The sequence below is a fragment of the Tiliqua scincoides genome, chromosome 14, assembly GCF_035046505.1.
Source record: "Tiliqua scincoides isolate rTilSci1 chromosome 14, rTilSci1.hap2, whole genome shotgun sequence".
NCBI classification, from domain to species: Eukaryota; Metazoa; Chordata; class Lepidosauria; order Squamata; family Scincidae; genus Tiliqua; species Tiliqua scincoides.
In genome coordinates this window covers 6768820-6792947 of record NC_089834.1, presented here as the reverse complement: position 1 = coordinate 6792947, position 24128 = coordinate 6768820, and the positions used below count along the sequence as shown (strand labels likewise).

General features: G+C 45.0%; 2 protein-coding genes and 1 pseudogene across 2 annotated transcripts in view; 2 read left to right on the top strand and 1 right to left on the bottom strand.

Annotated features, from left to right (window-relative positions):
- The window catches only part of ARVCF (ARVCF delta catenin family member), a 752684-nt gene that overhangs the window by 576454 nt on the left and 152102 nt on the right, over positions 1 to 24128 (bottom strand). The gene's annotated exons all lie outside the window — the stretch shown is intronic.
- The window catches only part of LOC136634381 (guanine nucleotide-binding protein subunit beta-like protein 1), an 81864-nt gene that overhangs the window by 17152 nt on the left and 40584 nt on the right, over positions 1 to 24128 (top strand). The window lies entirely within an intron of this gene.
- Positions 16634 to 16756, top strand: LOC136634774 (5S ribosomal RNA; annotated as a pseudogene).

The window sequence follows — 24128 nt, the reverse complement described above, 5'->3', positions numbered from 1 at the left end:
ATTCTTATTTTCCCCCGGCCCGCAACACAGTGTCGGAGAGATAATGCGGCCCTCCTGCCAAAAGCTTTGGACACCCCTGGACTAGAGATATTTCAACACGGTTTCTTTCATTGCATGTGCATGAAATTACGCATCAAATGATATATAACGTGATGGTATTCAAAAATGCCAAGATTTTAACAATTTTGGCTAGTGGTGATGTCACTCCCCCCCATGTGGGTCACCCAGTGAGGCCCACACCGCCACACCACCTTAGCAACACCCCTGCTCACAGGCTCTCACTGATAGTTCTGTGGGTTTGAAGAGCACAACTGCAGACATCACAGGAGCTGCTGGTAATGGGAGGGGAGCGACAATGTTTTCTCATGTGTCCGTCTGTGTTTTTCTTAGCTGAAGAAATCGGAGAAACCCCCGGCTTCTCTGTGTAACAATTAAAAGGAGTTGTTGGCTTCCTTTCCCATTTTGGGGGAAGCCAGTTTTTCCAGCCATAAACTTCCTTGGGAGCGCTCCATCCTCCCAAACAAAGCCATCGGAAACATATCTCGTATGTGTAATAGCTGAGTTTACACGTAAGGATGAGTAATGTTCCTGGCCTGATAATCATACTTAACTTTCATTCCATTTGCAGTACCGATTTATTCTGCAATAGCTTGTCTTGCCCTGTTCCAACAGACATGACAGTCAACAGCGTCTGTTTTGGGTGGGTTTTTTTTTAAGCTACAAAAATGCCAGAGAAGATAAACTATGTCTAGCATTTGCAAAACACACATGGCACAGGATGCGTTCTTTGGGTAGGTAGAATGGGTTGGTATATAAATGCATCTGAGAATTGGTTGCAAAATTCCTTGGGCCAGGGGGCAGTTGAACCCGGAAGAATGGCGCTAGCAAATTGCGCCGACAAAATAATATTTTATTTTATGTATCTACTGTATTTTTTTAACCCCTCTTTTCTCCCCGTATGGGGATCCAAAGCAGCTTAGGAAAGATCATAAAAAAAAAACAGAGAATACCAAAAAAAAGTCATAAAATCGCAATTAAAATAATTACAAAATTACCTAAAAGACTAGAGATGGGAGAAAATGTTGATAATGAATTAAAAACACACACCATCACTTTCTGCACTTTTCATTTTGGTAAAAACAAAACAAACAAACAAAAACCTCAACCTGAGAAAAAATTAAACTGTTTGGCTTTTATTTATTGTTTAATGCGGGAGGGTGCATGGGTAATTACTGTGGTTGCATCTGTTGATACTACACCATCTATATCGCCCACCTTGTGCATTTTTAAAGCCATTAGAATTTTATAATTGTAATGTAAATTTTGAACGAAAACACATAACACCATTTCTGCACTTCTAAGTTTTGGAAAACACCAAAATCTGTGAACAATAAAATCATTTTCCTCCATCTCTACTCATAATTAATTTAAAACAACCTTAAAACAATTATAGTAAAATGCAAGAGCAGAGCAACAGCAGACACCTTATAAGAAAGGGCAGAACTTATAAAATCCTGTTGATCTTATTAAAAAAGGCTGAGGTCTCGAAAGGCTTGTCTGAAAAGGAATGCCTTCAGGCTCCACTGGAAAGCTTCTAAGGAGGGAGTCAAGGGTAAGGGCGTTTTGTAAGGGTGGTGCCACTACAGAGAAGGCCCTGTTTCTTGTTGTGACCCCCCGGCCTCCATAGGTGACAGCAGTTGTAAAAGGGCCTTCTCCAATGACCGGAGGAGATGAAGCGGATTGTACGGAAATGGGGGTCTCACAAATAGCTTGGCCCCAAACCATATAGGGCTTTAAAGGTCAAAACCAGCACCTTGAATTGGGCTTGGAAATGAATTCGCAGTCAGTGCAGTGCCGGAACCACGGCCTGACCAAGTAGGACTGCCTACCGAGCGATCACACGGGCTATCGCATTCTTCCCTAATAAGCAAGCTTTTCCTGCAGGGACAAGATGCACTGGGGCAGGTTTTGAGTGGGGGAAATAGGGCTGTCCTTGGTAAATATGATGCACTTCTTGCTTTCACCTAGTTCACGGTAGCTGGTGTGGGAGAAAGCAAGGATTAGTGAAGATTTAATGAGGTTATGGCATGGAATGGATAAGCTTGTACAAACCCATGGTTGTTTGGTTGATCACCCGAAAATCCAAGATTCATTAGAGGGCGGATGTGGGTGAAAATGGATTAGTTGGTGTGTTTTGCTTTGCGTTGCATCAGCTTCTTAAATCCACTGTAATTAGCAATTATTAAAATTAGTTGATAAGTTAATTAGGATTCCCCCTGTAGGGATGAAGACTTGGCTCTGTTCTATGAGTTCAGCTAAACAAGACTTACTCTAAGAGTTTTCGTAACATAAGAGTATCAGAAGAGCCCTGCTGGATCAGGCCAAAGGCCCATCTAGTCTAGCTTTGTGTATCTCACAGTGGCCCACCAGATGTCTTGGGGAGCACAAAAGACAACAAGATACCTACATCCTGTTGCCAGTCCCTTGCATCTGGCATTCAGAGGTAGCCTACTTCTAAAAACAGGAGGTTGCACAAATCCATCACGGCTTGTAACCTGTGATACTTGCCTTCTAGAAATCTGTCGAATCCCCTCTTAAAGGCATGTAGGTTTGATGCCATCACCGTATCCTTTAGCAAGAAATTCCACAGGCAGATTTACTGCTGGGTAAAGAAATATTTTCCTTTTCATCTTGAAAGGCTGCAAGCTTTTCTCCTAGGGAAGTGCATGATGCTAGGAGAGCGTGCCATTGGGGAAACACAGGAAGGTGCCTTTGACTGGGCCAGAGACCGGTGGTCCGTCTAGCTCACAATTGCCGGCGCTGACAGGGAACAGCTCTGCCAGGATTCAACCAGGAGTGTTTTTCTGGAGTTCCTGCTAGGAACTGAACCTCTGCATGAAAAATGGAGCACTGCCATTGAACTCAATTGCCCCTGCTGTCCTGGGTTTGCTCTATACCAGCAACCAAAGAGGAGAGAGTGAGAGAGTAGGATAGATCAAACCATTTCAAGTGGCAGGTGAAAGAGATCAGTTCTGAATATTCCACAGTGTAAAAAGAATCCAGCCGCCCCTTGCAGAAAGAATGCTAGCAGAGCAGAAAAAGGTCAGCTAGAACCTTCCTCTCTGCTATGCTAGTCTTCTTCTTGTAGACCAGGGATGCCCAAACCCGGGCCCTGGGGCGATTTGCGGCCCTCGAGGCTTCTCAATGTGGCCCTCAGGGAGCCCCCAGTCTCCAATGAGCCTCTGGCCCTCCGGAGATTTGTTGGAGCCCACACTGGCCCGATGCAATTGCTCTCAGCATGAGGGCAACTGTTTGACCACTCGTGTGAGCTGTGGGATGAGGGCTCCCTCCACTGCTTCTTGTTTCACGTCTGCAATGCAGTAGCAGCAGCAAAGGAAAGGCCAGTCTTGCTTTGTGCAAGGCCTTTCATAGGCCTTGAGCTATTGCAAGACCTTCATTCATTCATATAAGTTCATCTTTAATATATTCATTTATGTAAACTTATGTAAATTTATTCAAATTGTCATCATTGTTGGCATCCTTCAGTCTCGGAAGACTATGGTGTCATGCTCTGAATGGTGGTTCTGGAACAGAGTGTCCTCTCCAGTGCGCGAAGCCTGGGGTAAAGTAGGTATGGAGGATAGGCTGTTACCCATGCAGCAAATCCCCCCTCTCCACGTCTCTGAAATGGTCCAATGGAAAGGCAGAGGCCAATACGGTTGGTTCCAGCGACGTCGCAGGAGTTGCCAGAGCATGACTGTGTTCAGCCATGAACTGCCTCAGGGACTCCGGCTCCAGATTTTGCCTCGAGGTTGACTCCTGAAGCCTTTTCCATAACTGGATGTAGCCACAAGGCAGTAGAGGTTTGGGGTCAGAATTTTCCTTCTCTCAGATGAGCTGCCTTCCCAGGCTGATGAGTCCCATCTACATTTTAAATGTAAATTAATTCTTCCCCCCCCCCGGCCCCTGACACAGTGTCAGAGAGACGATGTGGCCCTCCTGCCAAAAACTTTGGACACCCCTGTTGTAGACCCATCTCTGGACACTAAGGCTGCAATCCTAGCCACACTTTCCTGGGAGTAAGCCCCATTGACTATAATGGGACTGACTTCTGAGTAGACATGCATAGGATTGGGCTCTAAGTCCCACTGTGCTGAAGGCTAATTCCCATTCATGTGTAGGGACATGTGTGTAGGATTGCAGCCTTCTTGCGTTCCTTGATGGAAGAAAGGCAGACTATAAATGTACTAACATGTAATCCACCCCTGAGACAGAGGGGGGATACATGCAAAGCACGTGGTCTGCCATAGAGCTCTAGCTTCTTGGGATGCCCTTGGCTGGCCCTTGTGGGGCAGAAGATGCTGGACTCGGTGCATCTTTGACCTGATCCTGCAAGGCTCTTAGGACTCCCCTTTATTCAATGGCTAGCCCAGCTGGCGTGGTGTAACGGGGGACGACGACTAGTTCTTCAAATGGACGCGCACTTTCTCCGAGCAAGACAGCCAGAAGCTTGTGGAGTTGAAACCTTTCAGAGGGCCATGCAGCTACATGCCGTCTCCCGGCAGGTCCAAGCCTCTAGGCACGTTCTGGGCCCGTGTGAAATATTTTAGAGAAAGTCTTGTTTTCTGATAATTGCTTTTAATATAATTTTAATGTGTCATCCGTCTGATCTTGTTGCTGATTTTTATGCATTAGGCTCCCCCCCACCCCAGTCTACCTGCACCCTCCTCCAACCTCATAGCAATTTTTGGGACTCTGCGTGCGTTCTGGAAAAAAAAAAGAGGGTGATGATTGCCGCGGAATATGCAAAGGGTTTCAAATGATGGATTGAATGTTGTCCCCTTTGGTGAAATAGTCTGGGTACCATGTCTTAGGGGATGTTTAGTTTTTCCCTTTTTTTAATTTGCCTGCCCCCCAAGGCCATAACAAATCCAAAAGCCCCGAGCACAGCAAAGAGCGATCACAGAGGCTTGGGTTCAAATAAGTCCTCCGCGCTACTTAGCAGAGAGACCTGTAATAAGATCGGCATTCCATACCGGGCCCCCCTACCCCAGGGTATTGCAGAACCAGCAATAATACCTAAAAATTTCAGCCCATGAAAACCAGCCAAGTTTCATAAAGATTTTTTACAATGGTGGCTTCGACAAAGGCAATTAACCATAAACTATGCGTTTAATGTACAAAATATCCAATTTACTTAAAAGACGCAGCATTGCCAAATCGTAAACCTGTGCCAATAAGCGAGCGGGGGCTGAGAGCTGAAGTTCCCTGTAGTTGTTGTTTGCTGAAGGTTATAGAAGGCAGCTTGGCTTTTCAGTCCCTTGTGTATAATCTTGCTAACATGAAAGCAAATATCATTGTCTGTATCAGTTTAGGGAGCCTTGGCTAGTGAGTGGGCTGCATGAGTGGCCCTCCTTAAACCCAGTGGCTGCAATAGTGAAATTGGGCACGTTCACTAACCGCTTGGCCACCTGTAGGAGGCGCTGTATTCACCTGCCCTGAGCAAGAGGGTGGAATAGATGACTTCCAAGACCCTTTCAGACTCTAGTATTATATTCTTGAGCCTTGCTGGATCAGGCTAAGGGCCCACCTTCCTGTATCTCACAGTGACCCACCAGATGCCTCGGGAACACACAAGACAACAAGTCACCTGTTGCCACACCTTTGCATGTGGTCTTCGGAGGCAGCCTACTTCTAAAACCAAGAGGTTGTATATACCCATCATGGCTTGTAACTAGTGATGGACCTTTCCTCCCTAAATCTAGCCAATTTTTTTTTAAAAGGCTTATAGGCCTTCAGATGCCATCACCACATCCTGTGGCAAGGAGTTCCATGGATTAATTATACACTGGGTCAGGGAATGTTTTCTTTTATCTGTTCTCCCTCTCCCACCACTCAATTTTAGTGGATGTCCCCTGCTTGTGGTGTTGTGTGAGAGGGAAAAGAACATCCCTCTATTGATCCCTTGCATATCTAATGAATATAATGGGGGAACCTGAGAACCCTGCGCATTGGCAGGGTAAATAAAAATGTCTGGGGGGGAGTCTCATGTAGAACTCTGATGGGCCCCATGTGGCCACAGGTTGCCCACCACTGATTGACATAATTAATTTTAAGAGTCTTGTCATGTTCCCATCAGTGAAGTGGCTACCCATGGATTTTGCTGATGTGGGTGATGTCAGAGAGCATTTATTTTTTAATAACTTAGACATCAACTCTCACATGCATTTTTTAAACTGTCTCAAAATTATGTTTAAAAAAAAACAACCATTATTGGGAACATAATAACACTCATAACCCAGAAACAAATGTTTGGGCATTTTCCAAATATATCCTTGGTAGATTTATGTGAATGGGAATAAAATAAACCTTCCCTAACCTCATCCATGAAAAATGTATTAACAGATCTAATATGCTTGGCAGAGTTTGCCCCACATCAACCCTGCTCATGAAGACTTTTGCGCGCCTGCAAGGCTTGTGAGGGGATCTAGTTGTCTGGTGTGTTTATTGTGGCCCGTGTTGTAGTGTTCGAGTTTGTGGAAAAATCAGCAGCCTTCATAACAAAATCTGCATAAAGGGCTTCCCCTTCCAAGCAGGTGAATTTTGTTTTATTTCGTACAGGTTTCGTACAGGTTTTATTTCGTACAGCTCCATTTTTGCATAAGAAAGAATCTCTTTATGCACTGCTTTTTGCTCACAAGCTTCTGTCCACCTGCGTTGAGGTGTGAAATGTCCTCCACTTTTTTTCCAGTGGAACACCAGTACACATGCTGGTGTGGCTGTTCCTCTTCTTGCCTTTACTGGGTTTGAAATTGAGAAGAGGAAGTGGAGGAGAGGAGAGTGGTGGCCTAGAGTGTCTCTTTTCCTCTCTACCACTCATAATCCACTGCTTCAGTCCACCTTATGGGTAGGCCATCTTTGGAGGTAGGTGTGCTCAAGCATATTGATTTAAGTCAGTGGTCCCCAACCCGTGATGTTGCAGGTGTCAGTTTGGGCTCTCCCTTGGCTCAAATTGGCCCGAGATTGGGGCAGTCCAGCAGCCATTGGAGGTGGTGTGATGACATCATTGTGCCGTCACAATGTCTTCCCGTGTCTGCACACTTGGTAGTCTGCAATGGACCCAAGTGTGGGCGTGATGGTCCACGGTCCCAGCCGGGTAGGGAACCACTGATGTAAACCATTTCTGCCCAACATTGCATATACAGAATAGGGATTGAATGTGTACACCTGTAGGCCAGGCAAAAATGGGTTAAATTGTTTCAAATCTACCTAACTGCATGTTGAATTTATGGTTGGTTGATGGTACTGAAAATTTTGAAAAATCCCATTGTAGCCCGAGCCTCGCTAGGAATTGCAGACAGTGTTTCCTTCCAAGTATTTTTGATTCAGCCTCTCTTGCCCAACAACATTTCCTCTTAACTAGTTTAAAAAAAACAAACAAAATTTTTTTCAGCATATTTGATGCCAGCTTCGGAGTAGCTCTGTGATAATCTCTTCCAGCGTCGCAAGTCTAATTTACATGAGATGGTGAAATCTTACGAGACAAAGCCTCGTAAGAAGTAACAATCACAAAGCCTTCTTTTATACATACTAAGCCAAAAAAATTAAAAATTAAAAAAAAAAAATAAAGACACAGACATCCCCTTCCCAGACCCCAACGGTTCTCTGGAGAAAGGCAGGAGACGCACATCTGATTGGATTGTAAACACAACATCCTATCCAGAGCCAAACAGTGTCTCACCTTCAATAGTTTTCTGTCACGGTTTCCCTGCGGAGGTCTGTTCGAAACTCTCTAAAACAGTGGTTCTCAAACTTTGAGCACCAGGACCCACTTCTTAGAATGAGAATCTGTCAGGACCCACTGGAAATGATGTCATGACCGGAAGTGACATCATCAAGCATGGAAAATTTTTAACGATCCTAGGCTGCAATCCTATCTACGTGTACCCAGTACTAAGTCCCATTGACTAAAAGCATATACAGAGTAGCCTGTTAAAAGTACAAACCTGTAAGATTTCCCCATATGCAGTCACATACCACGGTAGCATCAAGTCTAACAGATTGAAAATAAAATAGTGAAATGAATAGGGACCTACCTGAAATTGGTTAGCAACCCACCTAGTGGGTCCCGATTCACAGTTTGAGAAGCACTGCTCTAAAAGTTATTTTGCACAAAATAAAAGTGTGTTTGTGTGTTTTCCCTATGCCCAGAGAACAATGCAAAGGTCAGTTGTTTTTCGCTCTGCTGTCCTGTCACGAGATGTGGGTGTGTACATTAATGCATCCCTGGAATTCCATGGTGGGATCTCCATCTTTTGAAGCCGCTGCCGAAATTACTGCCTCGGCTTGTCCAGAGGTAGATACTGATAGAAAATTCAATGAAATCGAAGGTCGCTGGTCTGGCCGGCGTTGACAGATCCCTGGCTATGAGACAATTTCTGATTTAATAATGCGAACGAGAGGCTAGCCCTTTGTAATAATTAGGACTAATTACTGAGGAGGTGTTGACAGACCGGCTAAGAGGAAACAAACTGCCTTTATCCACTGGCTTAGAGTCAGATTACGAGGCTTGTGTTATCTGTTTCTCAGAAAGTTGAGGCTTCAATCATTCACTAAGTCTTCAAAGGCGAAAGGGATCCTCCACAATATGCAGGATTTGGGATGAAGCTATGAAATAAGTCTTTGATTTGGGGGGAAAAATGACTAAATTAATCCCCTTTCCGTAAATTGTCATGGGTTTTGTTTTTTTTTCTTTTCCAAAGTTTGAATTACACACAGAGAATCTGATTGGAGCAAAGTCAACATGAGTATTACTGACTTGGTTCAATGGCGGCTCTTGGCGGTTAGTGGATTAAGCCGTGGCGGACTCCTTCCTGTCCCGGTTACAATGGTAATTCTCTTCGCTCTTCTAGCTCTGCCTGCTCTCCTCTTGGAAGTGAAGTGGTTTTAGATAACTTTGGCTCTTCCTTCAGCAAGCTTAGACTGGGGTGCTGACAGCCAGGAAAGACAATAATTTGCGTAGAAATAATATGATCTAAAAAGGTAGCCATGAAAGCTCGGATCACAGTGAACTAGGTAGGAGAGGGGAAAAAAATTATCCAAATACAGGTTGGGCATCCCTGATCCAGAATTCTGAAATCCAAAGTTTTCTGAAAACCATAACTTTTTTTTGAGCTCCGACATGATGCCCCAAGTGGAAAATCTCAAGGCACGGGTCACACAAAATGCACAAAATTTTTAAAACTATTGTATAAAGTTACTTATAGCCTTTGTGTATATAAGGTGTATATGAAACATAAGTGAATTTTGTGTTTAAACTTGGGCCCACCCTCCAAGATTTCTCGTTAGGTATATGCAAGTACAGTATTCTGAACTATGGGAAAATCTGATATCCAAAACACTTCTGGTCCCAAGCATTTTGGATAAAGGATTCCCAACCTGCAATAGAGATAATCTGAGCTCTATACTCCAACTATACTCCATGTTCACTCCAACTAAAATGGTGTGATCAGGCAGAGATAGTTTGATGAGCCTCCAGTAGTTCCCAGATTGCAACAAGAATTGATATGGCTTACTTCAAACTCCTATACCAACTACTCAGACCACTCTCTGAGTTTTCAAATGATGTCCCTTCTACCAGATGCCAGCTCCCACTCTCTAAGCAATCCTGACCCCGTTAGCCACGGAGGAATACGGTGGCATTGGACAATCGAGAAGCGGATTTCAATTTTTAATGCGCTGGGACAATGGAGGTATTTTCACCAGTGTTTAAACATTTATAACGTTCCCATTGTGTGGTAGGCTTGGTCATACTTTGATCTAGATTTTTCTGGTTTGAGTAACAGCGCTGGTGAACGTCCTTCATAAATGTGGTTGGAACACGAGGTGATCTGATTATCCGATGAACGATTGACAGGTTGGTTCCTGCCAGCAATCCGGCATAGCACAATAAGGGGCTATTCAGAGCGTATTCAAAGGCTGGAAGTTCAAGTTGGGGTACATATGAGAGGGCGCTTTGGAATTTCGGCAATGAAACCACTTTTAGTTTCACGATGGCTTTCTGCGAGTGTTTGGCCTGGCGGTAAAAAATGATGTTTCCAAGGGCCCAATCCAATTTTCCAGCACCGGTGCAGCCGCAATGCAGTCCCAATGTAAAGGAACAAAAGTTTCCATACCTTAAGGAGGCCTCTATGATTGCCTCCCCACCACAAGATGCAGTGCATGCCCCATTGGCAGTGGAAAATTGGATAGGATTTGGCCCCTAGTCTCTTAGCTCTGGTTAAGATTTGGAGAAGACCTTCACCCAAGTGTACCTCTTACTGCTAAACTACAGTCTCTCCTGCACACAGTGGGATATTCTTATATATTGCTAGCACCTTTGTTCTCACACCAGTGCTCCCTACACACCATTCCACTGCCTGACGTTGTTTATTGCAGCATTTCTCAGACTGGTGGGTCTTGCAGAGCCTCCAGTGAAAGCATGGGTGATGGGAAGATTAGATAACTCATTGCCTCAAGCCCTGAGGCTATTCAAAAATCAGGTAGCTGCTAACTGCCCTGCAAAGAGCTGAGCTCCTGCAGTTTGCAAGATAGCTGCTAATTGCCCTGCAACAGCCAAGCTCCTGCAGTTTGCAAGCTGGTGTAAATATAGGGAGCTCAGTGTCTGACTGTATTTTTTCCCCCCAAGTCCATCAATGATGGGTAGTGAGGGGCAGGTGAAGGCTGGTTCACGTAACTAAGCCCCTTAAGCCTTGAGGCTATGCATTCATTAGTGCTGCCTCATTACAAGAAATGAATCAAGTTGTTTTTTTTTCAAATAAATTAAATTAAAATAAATATTACTTGTAAATAAAAATATTATAGCGGTCCCTTGTCATCCATAGGGGCTCCATGGATATGAAAAACCACAGGTGTTGAAACCCTGTGTTAGGTAGCTGGGGGCCCTGGGGAAAACCATACATTTTGTCCCCCTGGCATTCCCACCCACTCCTAATGGGGCATTGGGTGCTATTGGTATTGCTAGTACTGAAGATCCAGGGATCAACCAGGCCAGGTGAGTGCTCTTTTGGGCATGGTCCCCAAAGAGCACCCAGGTACGTACAACCTGGCCAATCTCTAATGCCACTGCTGTTTGTTATAGAGCAGGGGTGGCTAACCTTGTTTGACTTCAGGTATTGAGAGCTGCAGTATTTAAGCAGCACTTCAATTTTTAAATATATTTCCTGACCCTGAACTTACTTAAATCTAAAACGTAAGATTAATCCTGTGCACTCTCGGTTTATACCTGCTGAATAGTTATAGAGCTTGAAAATTTCTTATTTACCTTTTATATTAATTGTGATGCAAAGAAAGGAGTTCAGCTAACAGAGTTCCGCAAGCCGTGCATTATGTGTCAAAGAGCCACGGTGTGGCTACCTCTGGTATAGAGTCACTGCATCTTCAGCATATCATCCTGGATACACAGTTCTGGGAAGGTGGAAAGGAAAAAGTATGTGCATTCTAAAAAATGCGTTTAAGGATATCTCCAGAATCTCCCCAAAAAGCAAAATAGGGGCAGCCCCAGGAATGAGAGGCAATTGGAAGGTATGCCAGGTTTGAAGGAATGGGTTTAGTCTGTCAGCAGAGCAGTTTCAAGTTACATCTCTTGCTAGCTTGACTTAAAACCAGATTGGGTATCGTGATTTTTCCCCTAAATAACACTTGGAACTGCAGTTTTTAAAATATGCTGAGAGTTCTCATAGAGAATTTTAGTCTTGGGCATGGCCCAGTCATGAGGCCAACTGAGGCAGTCGCCTTGGGTAGTGGATTGGCAGGGGGTGCCTGCCATCCTCTTCTTTCTGCCTATCTTTGCCTCCCGGATTTGAAAGGAAGTGTGGAGGAGAGGAGAATGTGGTATAGACTGTCTCCATGCCTTACCTTGTCAACCCCGGACACCACCCCAATAGTACAACATGCTTTCCTAGTGGTGAAAGGACTTTGAAACTTGTGGTTTGAGAAATAGGCTTGTCCTTAAGTTGAGGTCATGGTGACCAGATGTCCTCTTTTTCCAGGTCATGTCTTTTTTTTTTTTTTTTTAGCCTCATGTCCTGGAAAATAACTTAGATGTCTTCCTTTTCCATGTGAGTGGACCCCTGCAAACAGCGCATAACCTCCTTGTAATTAATAGATTGTATGTAATATAGTTTTAAAATTACTAATAAGGAATATAGTGTTTAAATCACTGGTTTGCAGCCTGTAGTCCAGTGACCACTGGTGGTCTGCGAGATTCTGAGAAGTGGTCCGCGAGGTCTCAGGAAAAAAAATCCCCTTTCCATGCACAGCGAGACGCTGGGAGTGATCAATCTCCATTGATCCAGTATTGTGTCCAGTTCTGGTCGCCGCATCTCAAAAAAGACATAGTGGAAATGGAAAAGGTGCAAAAGCGAGCGACTAAGATGATTATGGGGCTGGGGCACCTTCCTTACGAGGAAAGGCTACGGCGTTTGGGCCTCTTCAGCCTAGAAAAGAGATGCCTGAGGGGGGACATGATTGAGACATACAACATTATGCAGGGGATGGACAGAGTGGATAGGGAGATGCTCTTTACACTCTCACATAACACCAGAACCAGGGGACATCCACTAAAATTGAGCGTTGGGAGAGTTAGAACAGACAAGAGAAAATATTTCTTTACTCAGTGTGTGGTTGGTCTGTGGAACTCCTTGCCACAGGATGTGGTGACGGCATCTGGCCTGGACGCCTTTAAAAGGGGATTGGACAAGTTTCTGGAGGAAAAATCCATTACGGGATACAAGCCATGATGTGTATGCGCAACCTCCTGATTTTAGAAATGGGCTATGTCAGAATGCCAGATGCAAGGCAGGGCACCAGGATGCAGGTTATCTGATGTGCTCCCTGGGGCATTTGGTGGGCCGCTGTGAGATACAGGAAGCTGGACTAGATGGGCCTATGGCCTTATCCAGTGGGGCTGTTCTTATGTTCTTATGTAATCTCCCGTGGACCACCAAAGAGGGCAGAGAATGGACTACCCACAGCCACAACCATTGAAGTGTCAGCTGTGGCTGTGGTCAGGCCATTCTCCGTCCTCTCCAATAATCCATGGGGGAGTGCTTGGGAGACAGACCACCAGACAGGGCGAAGACCAGACTCTTCACAGCCACAAGTGGCCCATGACAATTCCAATTTTTGCTTCAGTGGTCCATGGGCTTCTAAAGGTTGGGTTTAAATGAACCAAATGAAATCAATACATGAGTGTTTCTAGCTTTTATTTTGTCCTGTCCTACATTTTTCTTGGATGTCCTACGTTTTGGGGTGCCTGGTCCTCTTTTGCGGTTATGACATCTGGTTGTCCTTTGTTGAGGTCAGCTGTGCTTATGTCAGAAGGAAAGTTTGGTTTTTATTTGCAATTTTTGCAGTGGCCTTCTTTCCCAAAGAGGGATCATTTTGGGTACAAAATGCACCATTCTTGCTGAAGTCGAAAGCCAGGCGGTTTTCTTGCAGCACACTTGCCTCTAGGAGGAGAGAACGATATCAGCCATTTATCATGTATCATGCTCGTATGCCCTGTGGGGGGGAAAGGAAAGTAACAGAACAGACAAATAAATAAATGGGGTGTTGAAACTGGCATTTGCGGGTTGGCGTATTGCACAACGAAATTGCAATCAGCTTACCGTCTTTCCTGGTGGGCTGCCAAGAAAGACTATAACGTTATACTAAGGCTAGATTAATTAAAGAGTAATTAGAAGGGAATAAATTGAGCGATTATAAAAAAAAAAAAAGGAGAAGCAAGTTTGTCATGGGAAAAATATTTGTCTAGAATTAATTAGTGTTCCCGTGAAGTGGAGCTTTAAATTGCTGAAAATGACGGAGTCCTTAATTGCAGTTTGGCCCTGATGAATTTCAGATATTGCAACAACTTGATATACTTCTTCTCTGTCAGTTTTTTTTTTTTTACCCCTTATTAAACAAAAAAACAGAGCAAAAGAAAAAAAAAGACAAAGAAAGAGAGAATAAGATTATTTCAGGAAATGTCTGCTAAAATGTCTGGAAGGTGTTTAATTAAACCTGTGCTGTCTAAGGACATTTTTAGCCTGATCTTGCTGGTGGATACATGAAGTTTGTGCCTGATGTTCCCTTACCCCTAATTAAGGGGGCCGGGCTGTCTGATCCGAAGCTGACAGATGACTCCACATGGCTGAACTGGGAAGCCCTGGAAAATAACCTTTCCGTTGTCCCCGGCTTATCAGTGTTCTGTTAGTTGCCACGATTTATCAAGTGTGGCAGACCTGAATTTGCCTCTGAGCCTTAGGGCACAATCCTATACATATCTACTCAGAAGTAAGCCCTATTGTATTCAATATTGTATTGTATTCAATGGGACTTAGGAAAGTGTGGATAGGATTGCAGCCTTAGTGTCCAGAGATGAATCTACCTGCCACACTCCTGCCTCCACTAGACTTTGTCCCTGTTTACTTTCTCTACCTTTGCAGGAAGATTGAAAAATCCTTCTGTGAACTTCTTTGAGAGGGCATGGATCTCATTTAGGGGATCGGATGCGCCTGTTTCCCCTGATCTGAGCCTTCTGGTACACAGACTCGGGCTGATTCCCTGCCTACTCTTAGCTGGGTCAGTCCAGCTTGGATGGGTCAATCTAAGGTCTAGAAGGGTTCGCTATGAAGCTTCCATTGTGAAGAAGATGCTCTTATATTCTGAATCAAACTCTGGGTGGGGACCCGCTAGGTGGGTCGCGTAGCACCTAGCTTGACCACCTTTGAAAATACAGAGCTGAAAATACAGGGCACAGGGTGTCTGGGCAGGGTGGGCTCTCGGTGGGGAGAGAGGCCAAGTGCTTTGCCCTGAATAGTTGGGAAGGTGGGACACTGGGAAGGGGAAGGGTTGTGTGGTTGGAGAAGGATCCAAGTCTGTGTTCTGCTTTGACTTTTGAGCTTCCAGCACAAGCTCTCTGTTTAGTGGGGAGCCTTTGACTGATTGTGGCTTAGGTCTGAAGCCTAAATGGACAGTGTCACTTCCAACCATGACATCACTTCCAGGTTAATGACATCACAGCACTTCCAATGGGTCCCAAAAGATGGTCATTCCAAAAAGTGGGTCCTGGTTCTCAAAAGTTTGAGAACCACCGGGTAGAAGATTCCCTTGTATTCTAAATGTTAATTTTCACCCAGAGCATTTGGACGGCATTATCCAGAGCTATATGTGGCAAGTTAAACAACCAATGCAAATAAGGTGTTTCATTCTTTTTTTTAAGTTGCGATGGTCTTGCGCGTTTGTGGAAAGCAATTTTCATATGCAGATAAATAAAATTGATACTTGGAAATATTTTTCTGTTGGTGTTCTGTTTATCTGCGACGGCCCAAGCTTAACTAGCTTTCGGGCCCTGATGCAACCATGCCAAAAGTACATGTGCTGCATCCTGTAGTGGTGGGGGCAGTTCTGGAGGCCCCTTCAAGGTAAGGAGAATGTTTGTTACCTTGGGGCTGTTTCACGTGGGAAGTTGGTTTAGAATTGGGCGGTTAGAGCTTTTCTGTTGTGCCAGATCTATGTGCTCTGTTTAGTGACAGGCAAAAATTTTCTCCCCTTGATTTGGAATTGAGATGGAGAACCAGGCTGGTGTAGCAGTTCAGGAGTTGGACTTAGACCTGGAAGATCTAGTTTAAAATCCCCGCACAGCCATGAAGCTTCCCGGGTAATCTTGGGCCAATCACTGTTGGCCTGGCCTACCTCACAGGGTTGTTGTGAAGACACAAGGAAGGGAGGAACTGTGTACACCATCCTGAGCTCCTTGGAGGAAAGGTGACATAAAAATGTGAAAATCAATCCATCAAGGGATTCCTTTGCTCTCAACCCCAATTCTTTTTTTAAAAAAACCTTGGTTTCTCCCCCCCACACACACACAAAACATTCAGTTATGCTCATGGAATATTGATCTCAGAAGCTAAGCAGGGTCAGGCCTGGTTAGTACTTGGATGGGAGACCGCCTGGGAATACTTGATTCAAATGTGATGGCAGACAGAGGTTTGGCATCATGTCAAACCCTGGAGTTCAGTGCTAAAGTGCAGTCAAACTTGCCCCCCCCAATCCACAGACTCTGTTTCAGCAGTTTTAGGTATCCGCAGTTCACAATTCCACCCCCGTCATGCTCATCTCATCTTTGTTTCATTTGCACCCTCCCAACTACCTGGATAGATCTTCATGATCTTGTCTGATATTAGAAGCTAAGCAGCATCAGGCCTGGTTATTACTTGGATGGGAGACCACCTCGGAATACCAGGTGCTGTAGGCTTCTACCATAGTCTTTCGAGACTGAAGGTTGCCAACCATCTCCCTATACTGAACACTATCTCCCGATCTTGTCTGATCTTGGAAGCTAAGCAGGGTCGGGCCTGGTTAGTACTTGGATGGGAGACCGCCTGGGAATACCAGGTGCTGTAGGCTTATACCATAGTCTTTCGAGACTGAAAGTTGCCAACCATCTCCCTATACTGAACACTATCTCCTGATCTTGTCTGATCTCGGAAGCTAAGCAGGGTCGGGCCTGGTTAGTACTTGGATGGGAGACCGCTTGGGAATACCAGGTGCTGTAGGCTTCTACCATAGTCTTTCGAGACTGAAAGTTGCCAACCATCTCCCTATACTGAACACTATCTCCCGATCTTGTCTGATCTCGGAAGCTAAGCAGGGTCAGGCCTGGTTAGTACTTGGATGGGAGACCGCTTGGGAATACCAGGTGCTGTAGGCTTCTACCATAGTCTTTCGAGACTGAAAGTTGCCAACCATCTCCCTATACTGAACACTATCTCCCGATCTTGTCTGATCTCAGAAGCTAAGCAGGGTCGGGCCTGGTTAGTACTTGGATGGGAGACCGCCTGGGAATACTGGGTGCTGTAGGCTTCTACCATAGTCTTTCGAGACTGAAGGTTGCCAACCATCTCCCTATACTGAACACTATCTCCCGATCTTGTCTGACCTTGGAAGCTAAGCAGGGTCGGGCCTGGTTAGTACTTGGATGGGAGACCGCCTGGGAATACCAGGTGCTGTAGGCTTATACCATAGTCTTTCGAGACTGAAGGTTGCCAACCAGCCATTGTTTCAAGCATGATAAGAGTCTTGGGGGGGGGGGAGAAACTCATAGATTTGCCATTATGTGCGCATGAACAAGAAGGCACCATGCAGCCCATAGCTAGCCAACTTGTGCACTGTGCTCAGCTTGCTGTCAGAGATTTATTGCTAGAGATCAGGGGGAAGGCACTTGAGCCTTAAGAATGACAACTGTAACAGTGTGCAGCCATGCGTATTTCATGTGGCATTCCCAAAGGGGGCAAAAAGGGGGCAGTGACTTGCTAGGAGCAGGTATCGGATAATTCAGGCGATTGGAGTGCTGTGTGTGCACATGACAGCTGTACCATGGTCCGATGGTTAATGTGTTGTCTCTGTGTGCATGTGTTTGCCCCTGCTGTTGGACTGTATCCCAGTTGTGACTGGTGTAGGTTAAGATGTGCTTTTCGTTCGCATTGACGACTGATTTAATCTGAGTCAGGGATGCCCCGCAAACAAGCCCTGTGTATTGAAATTGAAACGATTGCAAGGTTTGTTTTGGCTTTCTTAAAATTCATCCTCGCATTTTTTTTTTTAATCAGGCAATTTATGGCTTCATAAAACAGAACAGCTGCATTTTTCTTTTGTGCCCCCCCCAAATCCCCTTAATCAAGCAAGTTGAACCCATATATGAAAAATAAAAAAATCCATCCAGCTTCCGCCGTTTTTTAACGTTTTGCGTTTCAAAGCCAATGCAACGAGCCATGCCAAATGCGGGGCTTTTCGGTGTCTCGCTCCAATTTGGGGAGCGGTGGTTGTGGTGGTGGTGGGGGGCATTTGCATGTTTCCATGCTATTCTGGCTGTCTTCTGAAGCCTTCTTGCTCAAGCGGATTTCTGCACCCCAAACCGAGAGGTTAACCAGCTGATAGCTGAAAGCAAATGTGTCAGTATGAAAGACTGGTGGGGGGAATTACCAGGGGTGACACACTGGGAGTACTAGAATGATGGATGTTTATGCTAATATATGGGGTGTACATATTGATTAATAGCTTTTTTGGTTTGGGCGGCTAAAGTATATAAGTGGCAATGAGATCCATATGCTAACTTGGTGTCCTAAAAATAATTACCATCAGTCTTTCTTGGGCTCCCATGCTGAATGTGTGTTTTCATATGGAAAATAGTTATAGTGAAACTTCACGACCCACAGATGGAAGCATTTGAAGCGGTCCTCGAGGCACCAGCTTGGATTCCAATTTTTTTTTTTAAAGTTGCATATTGATACAGGGTGTTTTTAGCTTTTCAGGACGTTCCTTACTCCAAGCAAAATATCCCATATCCTGGTTTTTGCTCATATCCCATATTCTGGTTTTTGTTCTGGTTTTTGGAGAAAAAGGAAGTTGATTGAATTGCCTCCTAAAGCTCTGGGTGCTTGGCTGTTAAATTGGTCATTAGTCCGTTTCCATCAGATTTCTTGGGCTTGATGCAGGTGATCATCCTAATTGGAGGATCAGGAACATGGTGTGGACCAGTGGAATTGCTAGGGGGATGCAGAGGGTGAGGAACACACCGGGTGACACTACTGCTCACCAAAAATTTTAAAATCTTGGTATTGTCAAATAACACCACCATGTTATATATCTATCAGTGTGTAATTTCATGCAGAATGCAATGAAACAAACCACATTGAAATATTTCCGTTCTATCAAAAGTTACAGCCAAAATAGCAGCAGGGCGGGGCAATGGTACCTCACCATGCCCTCTACCTGGGGCATTGCCCTACCCACATCATAGGGATGCCATGTTGGCCTCCCTCCAGTGGGTGTCGCAAACCCTAGTGATGCCACTGGTGTGGACTCTTCTGTTTCTGTCTTCCCTCCCATTCCTTCTTCTCCTTGCAAACCATGGTTTGCAGTCTGACAAATTATGGTTAGTGTTAACCTCCAAACCGCTCTCCCCTCCTGCCTTTATTCCTATCTTCTTTTTCAAATTGGGGAGTGTGGGAGCAGTAGGTGATGATGTTGGGATTGGTGGCTGCTTTTCACATTACCAGGAGAGCCTCATTTGGCACCCTGCTTAAGATCTTTTTTATTCTTATGTTTTTATGATTGTATTTTATTTTCTAACTGTACACCACCTTGAACCTAGGAAAGGCAGAATATAAGTCTTTTGAATGAATGAATGAATGAATGAATGAATGAATGATGCTGACCTGAGCTCCTAGGAGGAAGTGTCGAATAAAAGTGTAATAATATAATTGTAGAAACCCACATTTCTGGTTTCTAGCCAGACTGCATTTTGGTAACTGTGGCTAACCTGGTAAATAGGGATGGAATTTCAGCACACACCTTTAACTGTGGTCTTGAATGCATAAAATAGAAATTTTATCCTTTCCTCTGTCTCTTTTTATTTCCCACCCTTATAGTTCTGCATAGGGCGGGGTTGATGTTTGAATGAATGGAAGAACTGGTCATTAGTGTCTGTTTGGTGTCTGTGTTAAAACGGGTGCTGGCAGCAGTTATTGTTTCCAGCCTGTTAAAAAAAACAAAAAACTTGGCCAATCAAGACACAGGTAATGACAAGTGCGGTCACATAGACGGACAATTAAAAATCGTCTTTCTCTAGATGACGCTCTTAATGTCTTTGTCTTTAAATTGTTCAAAGGTAACAGCGGAGTGCCATTTTTTTTCTCAGTCTCCCAGCCCAAGAGGAGAGAAGCTTAAAAACAATTTTCCCTGGTTAAGTTAATTCTGGTTTTGACTCTAGGTCTGTGGAGTTAGAATATTGAGCCTAATTAATTTGCAGGCTGACGTTTGTTGGAAAAGAAGGTAGGTTTCAAAGGAAGAAAATTGGTTGGAAGGAACGAGTCTTCATGTGTCTTGATGTTCCAAAGGAACGTAATCCTGGAGTCTTTATGTGTCTTGATGCTTTTCTGAGCCAGAAGCAAACCACCCACCATTTTATCTTGCTCTCTGTGCGGTGTCCTTAAAGCCAGACGCGCAGGACTTCCTGCATATTCCGTCCCTTTCAGTAAAATCAATAAAATCAAAAAAATTTTAATGAAATAAAACCCTGCACTTCTGGGTTTGACCGAACCATGCGAAAAGCATGGTAAGGAGCTTTGCGCTTTCTTTTCTATGTCATCTGCATGAGCCAGTGCTCTAGCTCACACCAGCCCCCTTGATGGGATATAAGCGTTGTCAATAAAAACATGCAAACAAGTCTCTCTAGTTTCAGTAGCGCCATTAACGCCTTTTTGGTCATGGGTGTGTTGTCTTGTGTCACACCCTTCGCACTGTAAACAGATACGCTTAATGTTCAACAACTAAGCCCTCCCAGCGCATAGTGAAGCCAGCCTGGATCTGTTAAGGTGAATGCAGTTCTGCAGTTGTATTGTGTCTCTTGGCTTACAAAAAAGGCATTGAAAGGACAGGACTGGGAGTTACAATTGGACCCCTGTATCTGTGGATCCGGGATCCTTGGATTTGATTCACTGTGCATTCAAGCAGATACCAGGGTTCAAATTGAAATCACTTTAAAAACCAAACCAAACCAAAAAAAAGCCAAAATCGGCATTCTTACTTCTTTGTGGCCAAAGCACACCTTTTCCCAGCACGATTTTTGGTGCTGAAAACCCCGTTTTGGGTTGCGCGGAGTTCCTTGCTCCTCCCATGTTCACCCCATAGCGATGCTGGGGTCCAACCTGTATATGTTCAGTGGAAAGGAGAGAGAGAGAAAGATTCTCTAGGACTATGGGTCATCCAATGAGACTGTTTGGCAGGAGTTCTAGGACTGTCAAAGGAAGTACTTCTTCACCTCCTGCGTCATTAGTCTGTGGAATTCACTGCCACAAGATGTGTCGATGGGCACTAGCTCAGGTGGCTTATCAGACACATTTGTGGAGGACACGTCTATAAAGGGCTACTGGTCATGTGAGCTACCTGCAAGGTTGGTGGCGGTTTTCCTCTGAATACCAGTTAAAGGGGAGCAATGGTTGGGGAGCAACAGGTTGGGGAGGGGCTGTCTTCATCTCCTGCTTTTGGACTTTCCAGCAGCATCTGATTGGTCACAGTGGGAAACAGTGGGAAACATTGGACCAGATGGTCCGTCCTGACACACGGCTCTTTACATCTTCACTTTCTTTTTTTAAATATATTTTATTTATTTATTACAGATACAGGAAAGGAAATAGGTTTAACTTTGGGTGGGTAGAACACAGGTTACACATAAGGTTTGGCCCCAGGTTCCATCATACATCATTCAGTTAACACACACACAAAAAAACACACAATAATCATCAATACAAAAGGCATATTTCTCAATATACATCTTCACTTTCAAGTGGCGCCCTTTGAAATGCCGCGTTCACGCACGGGCTCAAGTACACATGCCGCAGCAGCCTCGCCGATCGCAAGCTTGCTATAAAAAAAGTGACGTGGTAGCGAAAGAATCCCAACAATTGACGCACAAGGTAGGGGTGTCGTGTCAGCACTTTGAAGAAAAGTGTCTGATTCTTTAATCTCGCTTTCCTTTGCGAGGAGGGCACCTGGTAGGAATGGAATTTCGAAAAGAATAACAGGGATTCAAATATATTTGATCAGGAGCACACCTGGATGTGTCAAATACTTCTGCAGTCATAATTACGGTTGCACACCTGCTATTGGGTTTTAAGTCCCCAATAGATTTGCCAGATGTACCTAGAGAGATTTATTTCTGGTATACCTGACATCTCCCCCCACCCTCTCCGTGGGTACCAAGTTTTCGCTGCTCAACAAGCGATTGCAAAAAACTCACATTTTTGGTCTTGGCTCAAGACCAGTTGCCGGGATTAGCCTGCCTCTGGGAGCTTGTGGACTGGGGCTGGCAATGGTGGCAATGGGTTGCGTGATCTCCTACCATCAATTTTGTTTTTCCTGCAATGTGTGATGGAAATGCAAGTGACAAGGGGTGGGAACAGGAGAATTGCTGAATTCTGCTGGAATTTTTCCTGTGGGAATCTGCTAATGTTTTCAATGCCCTGAATTTCTTTGTGTTTGTTTGTTTTGAGGGGAGGGGAGGGGGGGGAAAGGTAGTCTTTCTGATATTTCCATATTTTAAAAGGTTATAACCCAGCGGTTCTCAAGCTTACCATGATCACAGCACCCTGCGGTCACAGTGCCATCGCCTGGCTCTCCCAGGCTTGAATCACAGAAGATCTTGTACAATTAAAGATGGTGGTACCCAACTTTTCCGGGCACCACCGTCTTGAATCTCACACGATTCGAGATGGCGGTGATGTGAAAAGGCCACCAAGGACATCCTGTGAGTTTGCCGCAGTGCCCAGTTTGGGAACCAAATAGCAAACCGGGTGGGTGGTGATTGGGTGGCGAGATTGGGACTTTGGGATTCCATACGCAGCGCTGGAAAGGGTCGATACGTTTAGCCTGAGATATCACGAAACACAGAATAGTGCGTTCATTAGTGTATAGCAGGGGTGTCCAAAGTTTTTGGCAGGAGGGCCACAACATCTCTCTGACACTGTGTCGGGGGCCAGGGAAAAATAAGTTAATTTACATTTCAAATTTGAATAAATTTAGATAGATTTACATAAATAAATATATTAAAGATGAACTTATATGCATGAATGAAGGTCTTGCAATAGCTCAAGGCCTATAAAAGGCCTTGCACAAAGCAAGGCTGGCCTTTCCTTTGCTACTGCTACTGCATCACAGACATGAAACAACAAGCAGTGGAGGGAGCCCTCATCCCACAGCTCACGCAAGAGGTCAAACAGTTGCCCTCACGCTGAGAGCAGTTGCGTTGGGCCGGTGTGGGCTCCAGCAAATCTCCGGAGGGCCAGAGGCTCATTGGAGACTGGGGGCTCCCTGAGAGCCTCATTGAGAGGCCTCGAGGGCCGCAACTAGCCCCAGGGCCGGAGTTTGGGCACCCCTGGTGTATAGTGAAATACAGGAAAGGCATATACGTTAAAGCCATGTGTACCAGTTCAGTTCTGTCTGGAAGTCAACAGGTGGCAACCGATGGTGTTTTCAACTTGATTACCCAGCGTGTAATTAGTTTGTGGAACTCTTTGCAACAGGAAGTAGTGATGGCATCTTGCCTGGATGCCTTTAAGAGGGGATTGGACAAATTTCTAGAGGAAAAGTCCATTACGGGTTACAAATCATTGTAGGTATGTGCAAGCTTTTGGTTTTAGAGGCAGGCTGCCTCTGATTGCCAGATGCAGGGGAGGGCACTGGGGCTCAGGTTGTGTCTGTTGTCTTGTGTGCTCCCTGGGGCATTTGGTGGGCCGCTGTGAGATACAGGAAGCTGGACTAGATGGGCCTTTGACCTGATCCAGCAAGGCTCTTCTTATGTTCTGATGATGTACGAAGTTGCACAAGTGTGGTTGCAGCCGTTTCTCCCTAACGACTCCCTGTGCTGGTGCACAGAGCACCCTGTAAAGACATGCATTTGGGAGCATAGGTTCTGTGCCAGCTTCAGCCCTCCCCAGATTCATGCAGACTCAACTGTCAGCACATCTCTCCATAATTAAGGGGGGAGAACACTCTATCAAATCCTGTCTCATAATTCCAGATAGCCTCTGGGGTGATTCTTCTCCATGTTGTTTCCTCCTTCCTTCTCCTGGAATATTGCTTCAGAATCCGTCCTGTTCTCCAGAACATCTCCTCGCGCTGAGCTTTTGCAGTTGTCATTATTTTGAGTCACAATGTGGAACCAACTGCCTTGCTGTGCGGGTCACGTGCCCCTTGTTGGCGAAGGCCGTTTCAGGCAGGTTGGTGTGATGGTGGAGACGAAAAAGCTTTTAGAAATTAGTGTGATATCTACAGTGGCACCATAAGGAGGATGGAGCATGTCCTCGACGCTGAGGCTTTGACTCGCACCCAAGGGAGCAGCCTTGTACAAGGGTGTGATTCATCAAAGGGGCGGGCAGCGTCGTTAAAACTGTCAGCCGGCCGCGTTAAATCAAAGGCTGTACATTTTTTGGATTTGTCTTCTTACCATATTGTGTGTGAACAATAGGGCAGCCTGTGAAATGAATTTCGTAATGAGCTTCAGGTTGGAATTTGGAGATTCTATC